Here is a 12,977-nt window from a genome sequence, read left to right as displayed (position 1 = left end):
CCTCAAGCATCAAAGACAAGGGGCCGCCTTCTCGTGGCCGACTAGTCCAAGTGGCCGTCTACAGGAAGGCAGCGAGGCCTAAAGAGCGGCCCCAGAGTGGGCCGACACCTAGCAGGCGGCCACCAGTGGCTGACTCCTAGCAGGCGGCCCACCCTTGCACCCTCAAAGTTTGCACCCACGTAACGGCGACAGGATAGGGCGTGGCTACAGTGCAGCCTGCCACCCCAGAATACCGGAACGGGCGTGGCCACAGTGCAACGTACCGGGCGGCCATCCCTAGCCCGGCACGACACTGTTGCCATGCTGACCATGACATCACCCATGGCAGAGCAGCCATGCTCCCATGACGTGCTGTAGGTACGGCCTGCAGGCAGCGGGCCCTACCTGTCTGTGAGATACCAAAAGACGACATGCCCAGACCAGTCGGCATAGGGGGAGGCCGACTCCCAACAACTGACCTTCCCCTTCCCTAGAAGTTTGTGCGTCATTAACCAGATAAGACGAGGTGTGGCTACAGTGAACGCCCACCAGGCGGTAGTACTGTAGCCACACTCTCCCCGACCAAGCCATCGTCATTAGAGGCAGGGCTACAATAACGAGCAGCCGACAGGACCCACAGGCGGTGGGCCCAACCTGTCGGCCGAGAGCCCAACAGCCGGCGGGACCCACCAGGCGGTGGGCCCCAGTGGCCGGCGGAGAAGCCGACGACCATAGACACTGACGGCCTGGGCCTACACCCGGCCGGATTACCATTGTACCCCTGGGGGTAGGCCTATATAAACCCCCCAGGACACCCATGCAAAGGGTTCAGCCCTTTAGATTACACACCCCATGTAGAGAGAGGAGCAGAGATAGCCTTGCCTTTCTTCCTCCTCTAGCCGAACAGCTCAAGGAGCAACCTTGTAGCCTTTGTTGATCTAGTGATCATGCGGAGACCCCGCAGAGCAGGACTAGGGGTGTTATCTCCTAGGAGAGCCCTGAACCTGGGTAAGATGCGTCGGCGTGCATGTTTACGCCTTATCCCGTTTCTAGGCACCAGCAACGTCTTACTAGCTCCCATAATGATTAGCCATCCTTTGGCATATGTCACACCAACCACCCGACATTTGGCGCCCACCGTGGGGCTAGGTGCATCATCGTCCAGAGACCTGCTCTGGACGGGAACCTTGTTCCTCCCCGGCGAGCGCAGCCAGCCCAGCACGCCCGACGGCGTTTGCGCCAACGCTCTGCATGGCACCAAAGCCGCCTGCGCGGCGAGCTGCCTCGCTGATCTCATCCGCGAGATCCGCCTCTCCGATGAGCCCGCGCCAGACGCGGGCGCAACCAACTTCGAGAGCTGCCCCATCGACCTCCTTGGCAAACTCGACATCGCCAACGAGCCCGCCTCCGACTTGGAGTTGATCGGCTCCACTGACCCGATGCTTGTCGACTCCGACACGGCATCCCTCGATGCCTTCCCTACCAACGGGGTGGTCATCGACGACCCGCTCCCTCGTGCCGACAGCGATGGCAGCACCGTCACTGAGGTGCTCGTCATCAGCCACGACGGAGCATCCGGCGCGGACGCCCATGACCCGCTGCAGGAGACGATGCGAGACATGTCTACGCCCATCACAGGCGACGCCGATGTCGAGACACTGGAGGCCCATTGCCTTGCGCTCATCGAGAGCGGCAAGAAGCTAGCCAATATGAGATGCCTCACCGAGGCCTACCAGCACGAGGTCGATCGTGCCGTCTGTGGTATGCTGGCTACTGGCGGGCCTAGCCGCGTGGGCGTTGTCAAACAACGCCCCGCGACCATTGCCAGCATGCTGGGGGCCGACCGCCCAGTCTACGCCACGCCCATCGAAAACCTGCGTGCTGCCCAGGCAGCGGCCGACGAGCTAGAAAACCTGGACGGTGACGAGCGGCGCTCCATGACAGAGCGTGTTCAGCAGCTCATCGACATTCCGGCTGTGCATCAAGAAACCGACGCGTGCGCCGAGAATCCCCCCTCCCCTGCCGAGAACAAGGTGCGACCTTCCGGACACCGACTGTAGGCAGCACCCGCGATCGAAGAGACAGAGAGCCGACTGCTAGCTGCAGTCGGACGCGCCTCACCATTGAGTGCGACCAAGATGGCCGCCCGTGAGCTGTGGAACGGCGGGACGACTGTCCGCCTCCCCCTCCACCCCGCAGGAAGAGGTACACCTCCCCACTGCCTGTTGAGCACCCGACGCTCAGCGGCCGGCTGGGCCGCTGTGAAGGAACAGAGAAAATGACGCCCGCCATCGGATCGACCGCATGGCGAGATCCGTGGCGCTAGAAGAAGACGATGCGATTGGTTCGCCTTGTTTTGGCCCCCGCATTCGCGACGAGCCCTTCCCTAAAGGATTCTCGCTCCCAAGAGACACGCCCAAGTACAACGGCTTGGTGAAGCCGGAAGACTGGCTGATCGACTACTCCACTGCAGCCAGCATAGCAAACGGCAACAAGCGCATTGCCATGAAGTACGTCCCCCTCATGCTTCAGGGCACGACGCGCACTTGGCTGAATAGCCTCAAGCCCTACAATGTCAACAGCTGGGTAGATTTCACCGAAGTCTTCACCCGCAACTTCACCAGCACTTACAAGCGGCCGCCAAAGCCTCGCCAGCTCTCTCTATGCGTTCAAGGCCCTGCTGAGTCCACTCGCGACTACCTGACGCGGTGGGCCGAACTGCGCAACTCCTGCGAAGGGGTGCACGAGGTGCAAGCCATTTCACCGCCGGGTGTAGAGAAGCCACCCTACTCAAGCACCGACTCCTCTGCGACGAGCCGGCTACACTCGACGAGCTGTTGATCATAGCAGACAAGTACGCCACTGCCGACTCCTCTATGAAGTTAGAGCTTCAGGTGGACGCCTCTGGGAAGGTGCTTCCCCCGGCTCCCAGAATGCCGGCTGGTGACACCAGTCGGCGCCCGCAGCAAAATGACAACAAGCGCAAGGCCCCGATGCCGGCTTCCACCAGCCGGCGGGTGGCCACAGTAGAAGATCAACAGCCAGAAGGACAGCCCATACCCAAGCGTCAGAAAGGCGGCAAGCCGGCTTGGCAGCCTGCCTTCTCCTATGAGCAAACCCTCGACGCACCCTGCAAATTCCACAGTGGCGCGAAGCCATCCAACCACAACACCCGGAAGTGCCACTGGCTCACCTGAATCTCAAAGGGAAAGGGACTGCTACCTCCTCCGCCTGCTGGCCAGCCGCCTCTGGCTCCTCAGCAGCCGGCGGCCCGTCCAGTAGTCAGAGCCATCCAAGACAAATTCCCCGAAGAGCATGGAGCCTACGTTGTCTTCACAAGCCAGGCCAATGACACGCATAGTCGGCGCCAGCAGCACCAAGAGGTCAACGCTGTCGCCTCCAAGGTCCCTGAGTTCATGCACTGGTCTGAGAAGCCCATCAGCTGGAGCTGATCTGACCACCCGGAGTGATGCCTTCTCCGGGTTCCTATGCCCTGGTGTTGGATGCCACCTTCGCAACAGAGAGGCGAGCTGCTTGTTTCTCCCGAGTCCTGATAGATGGCGGTAGCAGCATCAACATTGAGGGAGTTCTGGACTAGGGGGTGTCTGGATAGCCGAACTATCATCATCGGCCGGACTCCAAGACTATGAAGATACAAGATTGAAGACTTCGTCCCGTGTCTGGATGGGACTTTCCTTGGCGTGGAAGGCAAGCTTGGTGATACGGATATGCAGATCTCCTACCATTGTAACCAACTCTATGTAACCCTAGCCCTCTCCGGTGTCTATATAAACCGGATGGCTCTAGTCCATAGGACGAACACCAATCATACCATAGGCTAGCTTCTAGGGTTTAGCCTCCTTGATCTCGTGGTAGATCCACTCTTGTAACACACATCATCAATATTAATCAAGCAGGACGTAGGGTTTTACCTCCATCAAGAGGGCCCGAACCTGGGTAAAACATCGTGTCCCTTGTCTCCTATTACCATCCGCCTAGACGCACAGTTCGGGACCCCCTACCCGAGATCCGCCGGTTTTGACACCGACATTGGTGCTTTCATTGAGAGTTGCTCTATGTCGTCACCGATAGGCTCGATGGCTTCTTCGACCATCATCAATGACGCAGTCCAGGGTGAGACCTTTCTCCCCGGACAGATCTTCGTATTTGGCGGCTTTGCACTGCGGGCTAACTCGCTTGGCCATCTGGAGCAGATCGAAAGCTACGCCCCTGGCCGTCAGGTCAGATTTGGAAGTTTGAACTTCACAGATGACATCCGCGGGGACTTGATCCTCGATGGATTCGAGCCACAGCCAAGCGTGCCGCACTGTCACGACGGGCATGATTTAGCTCTGCAGCCGAACAGTACCCTGTAGGCCGCACTCGAACCCGCTCTGATCTTCGATTCGGAGCCGGCTGCGCAGATCGAGGACGGATGGCTAGACACCGCCTCGGGAGCTGCAACCTCTACGGTGATAGAGCCGAACACTGACCTTGTCCCTCATGAAGCTCGTGACTCCGAGGTGCCGGACTCCTTGCCGGACTCCGAACCTCTTGCACCCCCTCCGATCGAATCCGATTGGGCGCCGATCATGGAGTTCACCGCAGCGGACATCTTTCAATACTCACCTTTTGGCGACATCTTGAGTTCGCTAAAGTATCTCTTGTTATCACGAGAGCCCTGGCCGGACTGCGGCCAGGACGGTTGGGATGCGGACGACGAAGAAATTCAAAGCCCACCCACCACCCACTTGGTAGCCGCTGTCGATGATCTAACCGACATGCTAGACTACGACTCCGAAGACATCGACGGTATGGACGACGATGCCGGAGACGAACAAGAACCAGCGCCTACCGGGCACTGGAAAGCCACCTCATCATATGACATATACATGGTGGATATCCCAAAGGATGGGAATGGCGAAGGAACAGAGGAGGATGACCCCTCCAAGAAACAGCCCAAGCGCCGGCGTCAGCGGCGCCGCTCGAAATCCCGCCACAGCAAGAATGAAGATTCCGGCACCGGAGATAACAATACACCGGACAGTGCTAAAGACAACCCACTCCAGCAAGATCCAGCGCAGGAGGATGGAGACGCCAGCCCTCATGAGAGAGCGGTAGAAGAAGAGGTAGAGGATTATATGCCTTCCTCCGGAGACGAAGCAAGCCTCGACGACGATGAATTTGTCGTGCCTGAGGATCCCGTCGAACAAGAGCGTTTTAAACACAGGCTTATGGCCACAACAAACAGCCTCAAGAAAAAGCAGCAACAGCTTAGAGCTGATCAAGATCTGCTAGCCGACAGATGGACTGAAGTCCTCGCGGCCGAAGAGCATGAGCTCGAACGCCCCTCCAAAAGCTACCCTAAACGCAAGCTGCTCCCCCGATTAGAGGAGGAAGCGTATGAACCCGCATCACCAGGAGACAATACGGCTGACCGACCACCCCGTGGTCGCGACAGAGAGGCCTCTAGGCCCTTCAATAGACCCGTACCCCGGCATCGCTCGAAAAGCACAAGGCCACAGGGGAATGCTCCGGACTTGCGAGATATATTGGAGGATAAGGCAAGACAATCAAGATCAATCTATGGATCGTGTGGGCGCCCCATGGTACGAGACGACAACCGTCGCGCCGGACACAGTAAGTCCGGCCGGGCCGAACAAAACAGACAAAGCTCTTTTGAGCTCCGTCGTGATATCGCCCAGTACAGAGGCGCCGCACACCCACTATGCTTCACAGATGAAGTAATGGATCATCAAATCCCCGAAGGGTTTAAACCCATGAATATCGAATCTTACGATGGCACAACAGACCCCGCGGTTTGGATCAAAGACTATCTTCTTCACATCCACATGGCCCGCGGTGATGATCTTCACGCCATCAAATATCTCCCCCTCAAGCTTAAAGGACCAGCCCGACATTGGCTTAACAGCCTGCCAGCAGAGTCAATTGGGAGTTGGGAAGACCTAGAAGCCGCATTCCTCGATAACTTCCAAGGCACGTATGTGCGACCACCAGACGCTGATGACCTAAGCCACATAATTCAGCAGCCAGACAAATCGGCCAGACAATTCTGGACATGGTTCTTAACCAAGAAAAACCAAATCATCGACTGTCCGGATGCGGAGGCCCTCGCAGCCTTCAAGCATAACATCCGCGACGAGTGGCTTGCCCGGCACCTGGGATAGGAAAAGCCGAAATCCATGGCAACCCTTACATCACTCATGACCCGCTTTTGCGCGGGTGAGGACAGCTGGCTAGCACGCAGCAACAACCTCAGCAAACATTCCGGCAGTCCGGATTTCAAGGACCGGAATGGCAGGTCGCGTCGTAACAAAAGCAAACGCCGCATCAACGACAACAATAGTGAGGATACGACAGTCAATGCCGGATTCAGAGGCTCCAAACCCGGTCAGCGGAAAAAGCCATTCAAAAGAACTGCTCCGGGTCCGTCCAATTTGGACCGAATACTCGACCGCTTGTGCCAGATACACGGCACCCCCGAAAAGCCAGCTAACCACACCAATAGGGACTGTTGGGTATTCAACCAGGCAGGCAAGTTAATTGCCGAAAACAATGACAAGGGGCTGCATAGCGATGACGAGGAGGAGACCCGACCGCCGAACAACAAAGGACAGAAGGGTTTCCCCCCCACAGGTGCGGACGGTGAACATGATATACGCAACGCACATACCCAAAAGGGAGCGGAAGCGTGCACTCAGGGATGTATACGCGATGGAGCCAGTCGCCCCAAAGTTCAACCCATGGTCCTCCTGCCTGATCACTTTTGACCGAAGGGACCACCCCACCAGCATCTGCCACGGTGGATTCGCCGCATTGGTCTTAGACCCAATCGTCGATGGATTTCACCTCACCAGAGTCCTAATGTACGGCGGTAGTAGCCTAAACCTGCTTTATCAGGATACAGTGCGCAAAATGGGCATAGACCCCTCAAGGATTAAACCTACCAAGACGACCTTTAAAGGCGTCATACCAGGTGTAGAGGCCAATTGTACAGGCTCAGTTACACTGGAAGTGGTCTTCGGATCCTCGGATAACTTCCGAAGCGAGGAGTTAATCTTCGACATAGTCCCGTTCCGCAGCGGCTATCATGCCTTGCTCGGACGTACCGCGTTTGCAAAGTTCAACGCGGTGCCGCACTACGCATACCTCAAGCTCAAGATGCCAGGCCCTAGAGGAGTCATCACGGTCAACGAAACACTGAATGTTCTCTCCGAACGGAGGAACATACAGCGGCTCTCGCAGCAGAAGTACAATGCAGCCTCTTAAGGCAATTCTCGAGTCCGGTCGTTAAGCAGCCGGACATAGCTAAGCGCGCCTGGAGTAACCTACAACAAGACCACCTGGCACATTCCGAGCACGCGTAGCAGTGCGACCCCAACCCTAGCCCCTGCAAAACGTCCAAACAGGTCCTTCGCGTACACCATTACGCTCTGAAGATACCATGGGCATGGGGAGAGGGGCACGACCACAATAAGCCCAGACTGCGGCTCAACCACACCAGGGGCTCTCAAGTGTGTCGTTCTTTTTTTACCTTTTATTTTTTACCCACATGACTCCGTTCGTCAGAGGCCCTGTCCGGCAGCAGACCTGCCGAACTCACGATGCAACAGCCAGGGAAGGATACAGGCTACAACGAATATACAGGTGGTCTCCATTACGAGCATTTTTATACACCAATCCGCAGCCTACCCCTGGAGGGGGATATGTTTAACAGTCCCATCCCTTGCTTATCGCACTATTTGTATCGTTCTGCATTCATAGCAGCACTTATTGAATAAAACAATGCAGCACCTTTTTGCTTATAATTGCATTCCTTTTTCATACATATGTTCATTTACGACATGTCGCATCCGTACACTTTGGTACGGCTAAAAACACACCAGGGGCTTATGCTTCCCGCAGCATGGTGTGATAAGTCCGAACACTTTCACAAGTGCGGCACCCCGAACTTATAGCATTATATGCATCGGCTCCGAATCATGTCTTGGGTCAATAGTTGGGTTTGCCCGGCTCCCATGTTTTGGTACCTTATGTTTTGTTGTATCGGCTAAGGTAGCACTGGGAGAACCACTGCGATTGCGACCCAGTTGAGCTGGGTTAACGCCTCAGTGGAGAAAGCTAAAACTGACCGTCATGATGAGGCAAGAGCTGGTCGCTGTTCGAGAGGTTTTTGCGAGTCCTTAAAGACTTATGCCGCTTAGAGCGAGGAGCCGGATCTTGTCCGGCCCAGGCGTGGATAGCACCCCAAATTCGGCCTTCTGAAGACTAGGGGCTTCGTCGAAATTTAAAATTATAGAATTCTATGGCTAAGTGAGAGTGTTCAAGCATTATAAGTCCGTTGCCTTGTTCGCTGTGTTGAGCGCCTCCCTCGATGGACCCAAAAATGGGAACAAGAGTGCTCAAGTTTATCCCGAACACCCCAGCACTCGTGGCATGGGGGCTGAATCCGACGACTTGCCATCTCTCAGATTTGATAAACAGCCGCACAAAAGGTAATATTTTAAATTAACAAGCGTTGCTTCGCGCATATGAACTAAGTTTTCAGCGCACAGGATAACAAAATGCGAGTCTACTCAAAAATTACATCTTTGGAGCACTCCCCCGCAATAGTGCGGGCGCCCTTCAACACACTCTTATAATACATCTCGGGCATGCGATGCTCCTTGCCCTCTGGTGGCGGGTCCGTCACAAGCTTCTGGGCATCCATCTTGCCCCAGTGCACCTTTGCGCGGGCAAGAGCCCGACAGGCACCCTCAATACAGGCGGAGTGCTTGATGACTTCAACCCACGGGCACGCATCCACCAGCCGCCGCACTAGGCCGAAGTAGCTCCCAGGCATGGCCTCCTTAGGCCACAACCGAACTATTAGGCCCTTCATGGCCTGTTCGGCCGCCTTGTGGAGCTCGACCAGCTGCTTCAGCTGGTCGCTAAGGGGCACCGGATGTCCGGCCTCAGCATACTGAGACCAGAAGACCTTCTCCGTTGAGCTCCCCTCCTCGGCCCGGTAGAATGCGGCAGCATCGGACACGCTGCAAGGAAGATCTGCGAACGCTCCTGGAGAGCTCCGAATTCGGGTAAGCAATAGGTAATTAACACTCACATGCTTACTTTGCATGAAAAATGCCTTACCCGCTGCTATTTTCTTCACCGCCTCAATCTCCTGGAGGGCCTTGTAGGCTTCGGCCTTAGCGGCTTTGGCACTCTCAAGAGCCGTTGCAAGCTCGGACTCTCGAGTCTTCGAGTCATGCTCTAGGCTCTCATGTTTTTTCACGAGATCCTGGAGCTCTTGTTGTACCTCCGCCACCCGCGCCTCCTGTTTCTCTCGCTCGGTGCGCTCTGTGGCCGCATTTCGTTCGGCCGCGGCCACCGCCTCTTTCAGGGTCGCCACCTCGTTAGTGGCCCCTGCAATACCCACGTTATCCTTGTCATTCTTTTTGCAACCCAAATCCTTTTCTGTAAGGTACAATTTTAATAAGGTGTTACTCACCTTCCTTGTCCTCGAGCTGCTTCTTGGCACGGCCGAGCTCGTTCTCGGACCGCTCGAGGTTTTCCTTCAAAGTATTGACCTCCGCAGTCAGTGCGGCAGAGGTCAGCAGCGCAACCTGCAATCACATATTGACATATTTTTTAACTCCTGCGTATATCTTTTTAGATCCTCAGTCCGGCTTTTCTTTCCGAACACCGAACCGAGCATCAGGGGCTACTGTCTATGCGGTACCATTTTTTACATATTGAAATTCTTACCTCAAAGCCTGTTAGAAGGCTGCTGCAGGCTTCGGTCAGCCCGCTCTTGGCGAGCTGCACCTTCTGAATCACCACACTCATAACAGTGCGGTGTTCCTCTTTGATGGAGGCGCCGTTGAGCGCCTCCAGCAAGTTATCCGGTACCTCCGGTTGGACGGAGGCAGCCGGCGTCACGGTCTTGCCCTTCTTGCGAAGGGGTCGCCCGCGGGACTCCGGAGCCACTATGGGTTCTGGGGCCGAGTCCGGTGCAAAGCCCGGGAGGTTGTCCTGCGACACCTCCGGAGACCTCTCCTCCCGGTGGGTCCCTTCCTGGGATCCCACCTCGGCATCGTCCGCATCACGGGGGGTGGAGGCCGTCGGAAGAGAATCCATATCCGACGCACCTAAGGACCCGCTTGACGAGGCGGGAAGATCATCCCTAGGCGGACTGGGGGGTTGTACGCGGCATTAGAAAGACATTATGTGGCGAAAAATAAAAACCTTGAAGTTATTCGGGAGTCCGGATACTTCCAATCTCGCCAGGGGCTTGGCCCTTGGAGGCCAGTCCTCGTCGTCGTCACTGTCGTTGGCGGAGCAGTCCGGGGGAAGAGTTTTTCCCTTCTTGGCCCCTTCGGCCTCCCTTGTTGGGGAGGCCTTCCTTTTCTTCCCTCCCCCCGCTGGGGGAGAGGCTTTCTTCTTCTCCTCCTTGCCTTGGTGGGAGGAGTCGGCCTCGGATTCATCATCCGATAGCACCTGAAAACGGGAACTCTTCTGAGTCCCCATGGCCTTCTCCGTGGCCTTCTTCTCCGGCACCACGTGGGGTGCCGGAGCCAGCAGCCCCGTTAGGCGGGCGTCCGCTGGGTCCTCTGGCAATGGGGCCGGACAGATAGTCCGTTCAGCCTTTGCCAGCCAGTCCTGTCAAAGGTAAAGGGAGTTTAGATCCCGCATAGAGTCAAACTATGGAAAACAAGTGGCAAAATCACTTACCTCGTCAGCTGGACGCTGCGAGCGGAATCCACGATCTTCGGTAGCGGATGCGGGAGCCTCGGCGCCTTTGAACAGCACCTTCCAGACATCTTCGTACGTAGTGTCGAAGAGCCCGCTCAGAGTCTGGTGCTGCGCCGGATCGAACTCCCACATGTTGAAGCCCCGTCATTGGCACGGGAGAATCCGGCGGATGAGCATGACCTGGACTACGCTAACAAGCTTGAGCTTCTTGTCCACCAGCTTCTGGATACATGCTTGGAGTCCGGTCAGCTCCTCCGAATTCCCCCAGATCAGGCCACTCTCTTTCCAAGAGGTGAGCCGTGTAGGGATGCCGGATCTGAATTCGGGGGCCGCTGCCCAATCAGGGTCACGCGGCTCGGTGATGTAGAACCACCCCGATTGCCACCCCTTAATGGTTTCCACGAAAGTGCCCTCCAGCCACGTAACGTGGGACATCCTGCCCACCATGGTGCCTCCGCACTCTGCTTGGCTGCCCTTCACAACCTTCGGCTTGATACTGAAGGTCTTGAGCCACAAGCCGAAGTGGGGCTGGATGCAGAGGAAGGCCTCGCACACGACGATAAACGCCGAGATATTGAGGATGAAATTCGGGGCCAGATCATGGAAATCTAGGCCGTAGTAGAACATGAGCCCCCGGACAAAGGGATGAAGTGGGAAGCCCAGTCCGTGGAGGAAATGGGGAAGAAATACTACCCTCTCATGGGGCCTGGGGGTGGGGATGAGCTCTCCCTCGTCGGGGAGCCAATGCGCGATGTCGCTGGACAAATATCCGGCGTCGCGCAGCTTCTGGATCTGCCCCTCCGTGACAGAGGAGCCATCCACTTGCCTCCTGCTCCGGACATAGTTGGAGAAGGTTGAGGTGAGAAGTGCGGACTTGGGCGCTGGAGCTCGAGTTCGCGGAGATGGATAAGCCAAGGAGGAAGAAGGCGCAGGTAAAAGGGTTGGATCTTTATCCCCTTATATGGGCGGACAAAAACATGTGTCCCCACCGGCCTGGTAAAACTCGCTTATCTCCCAAGCGTCACAATCGATGGCGCGGTTGGGTTACCCACGTGCGTATTGATGGGAATCCCGGAATAAGGGGAACACGATCTCTGCTTCGACAAGACGTGCCAAGGAAACCGCCTCGCTAAACGCACGGAGGTGGAACAATAAAAACAATTTGAGTAAAGGCTTGGTAATGGCATGACGTCACGCCACTAAATACGTCAGCAGATTGAACTTGTGTAATATTATTCTCTCTACGGAGGTACGTGGAATTTATTTTTGCAGAGCTGGACACTATCCTGGTGTTCACAATCTTCTATAAATTATTCGGAGGAAGAACCCGCCTTGCAATGCCTAAGACAACATGCGCGCCGGACTCATCGTCATTGAAGCCTGGTTCAGGGGCTACTGAGGGAGTTCCGGACTAGGGGGTGTCCGGATAGCCGAACTATCATCATCGGCCGGACTCCAAGACTATGAAGATACAAGATTGAAGACTTCGTCCCGTGTCCGGATGGGACTTTCCTTGGCGTGGAAGGCAAGCTTGGCGATATGGATATGTAGATCTCCTACCATTGTAACCGACTCTGTGTAACCCTAGCCCTCTCCGGTGTCTATATAAACCGGATGGCTCTAGTCCATAGGACGAACAACAATCATACCATAGGCTAGCTTCTAGGGTTTAGCCTCCTTGATCTCGTGGTAGATCCACTCTTGTAACACACATCATCAATATTAATCAAGCATGACGTAGGGTTTTACCTCCATCAAGAGGGCCCGAACCTAGGTAAAACATCGTGTCCCTTGTCTCCTGTTACCATCTGCCTAGACGCACAGTTCGGGACCCCCTACCCGAGATCCGCCGGTTTTGACACCGACAAACATCCTTTACCGTGACTGTCGGTGTCAAAACCGGCGGATCTCGGGTAGGGGGTCCCGAACTGTGCGTCTAGGCGGATGGTAACAGGAGACAAGGGACACGATGTTTTACCCAGGTTCGGGCCCTCTTGATGGAGGTAAAACCCTACGTCCTGCTTGATTAATATTGATGATGTGTGTTACAAGGGTAGATCTACCACGAGATCAAGGAGGCTAAACCCTAGAAGCTAGCCTATGGTATGATTGTTGTTCGTCCTACGGACTAAAGCCATCCGGTTTATATAGACACCGGAGAGGGCTAGGGTTACACAGAGTCAGTTGCAATGGTAGGAGATCTACATATCCGTATCGCCAAGCTTGCCTTCCACGCCAAGGAA

This window comes from Triticum dicoccoides, chromosome 1B (assembly GCF_002162155.2).
Source record: "Triticum dicoccoides isolate Atlit2015 ecotype Zavitan chromosome 1B, WEW_v2.0, whole genome shotgun sequence".
In the NCBI taxonomy this organism is placed as follows: domain Eukaryota; kingdom Viridiplantae; phylum Streptophyta; class Magnoliopsida; order Poales; family Poaceae; genus Triticum; species Triticum dicoccoides.
Note: the sequence above shows the minus strand (reverse complement) of the source record.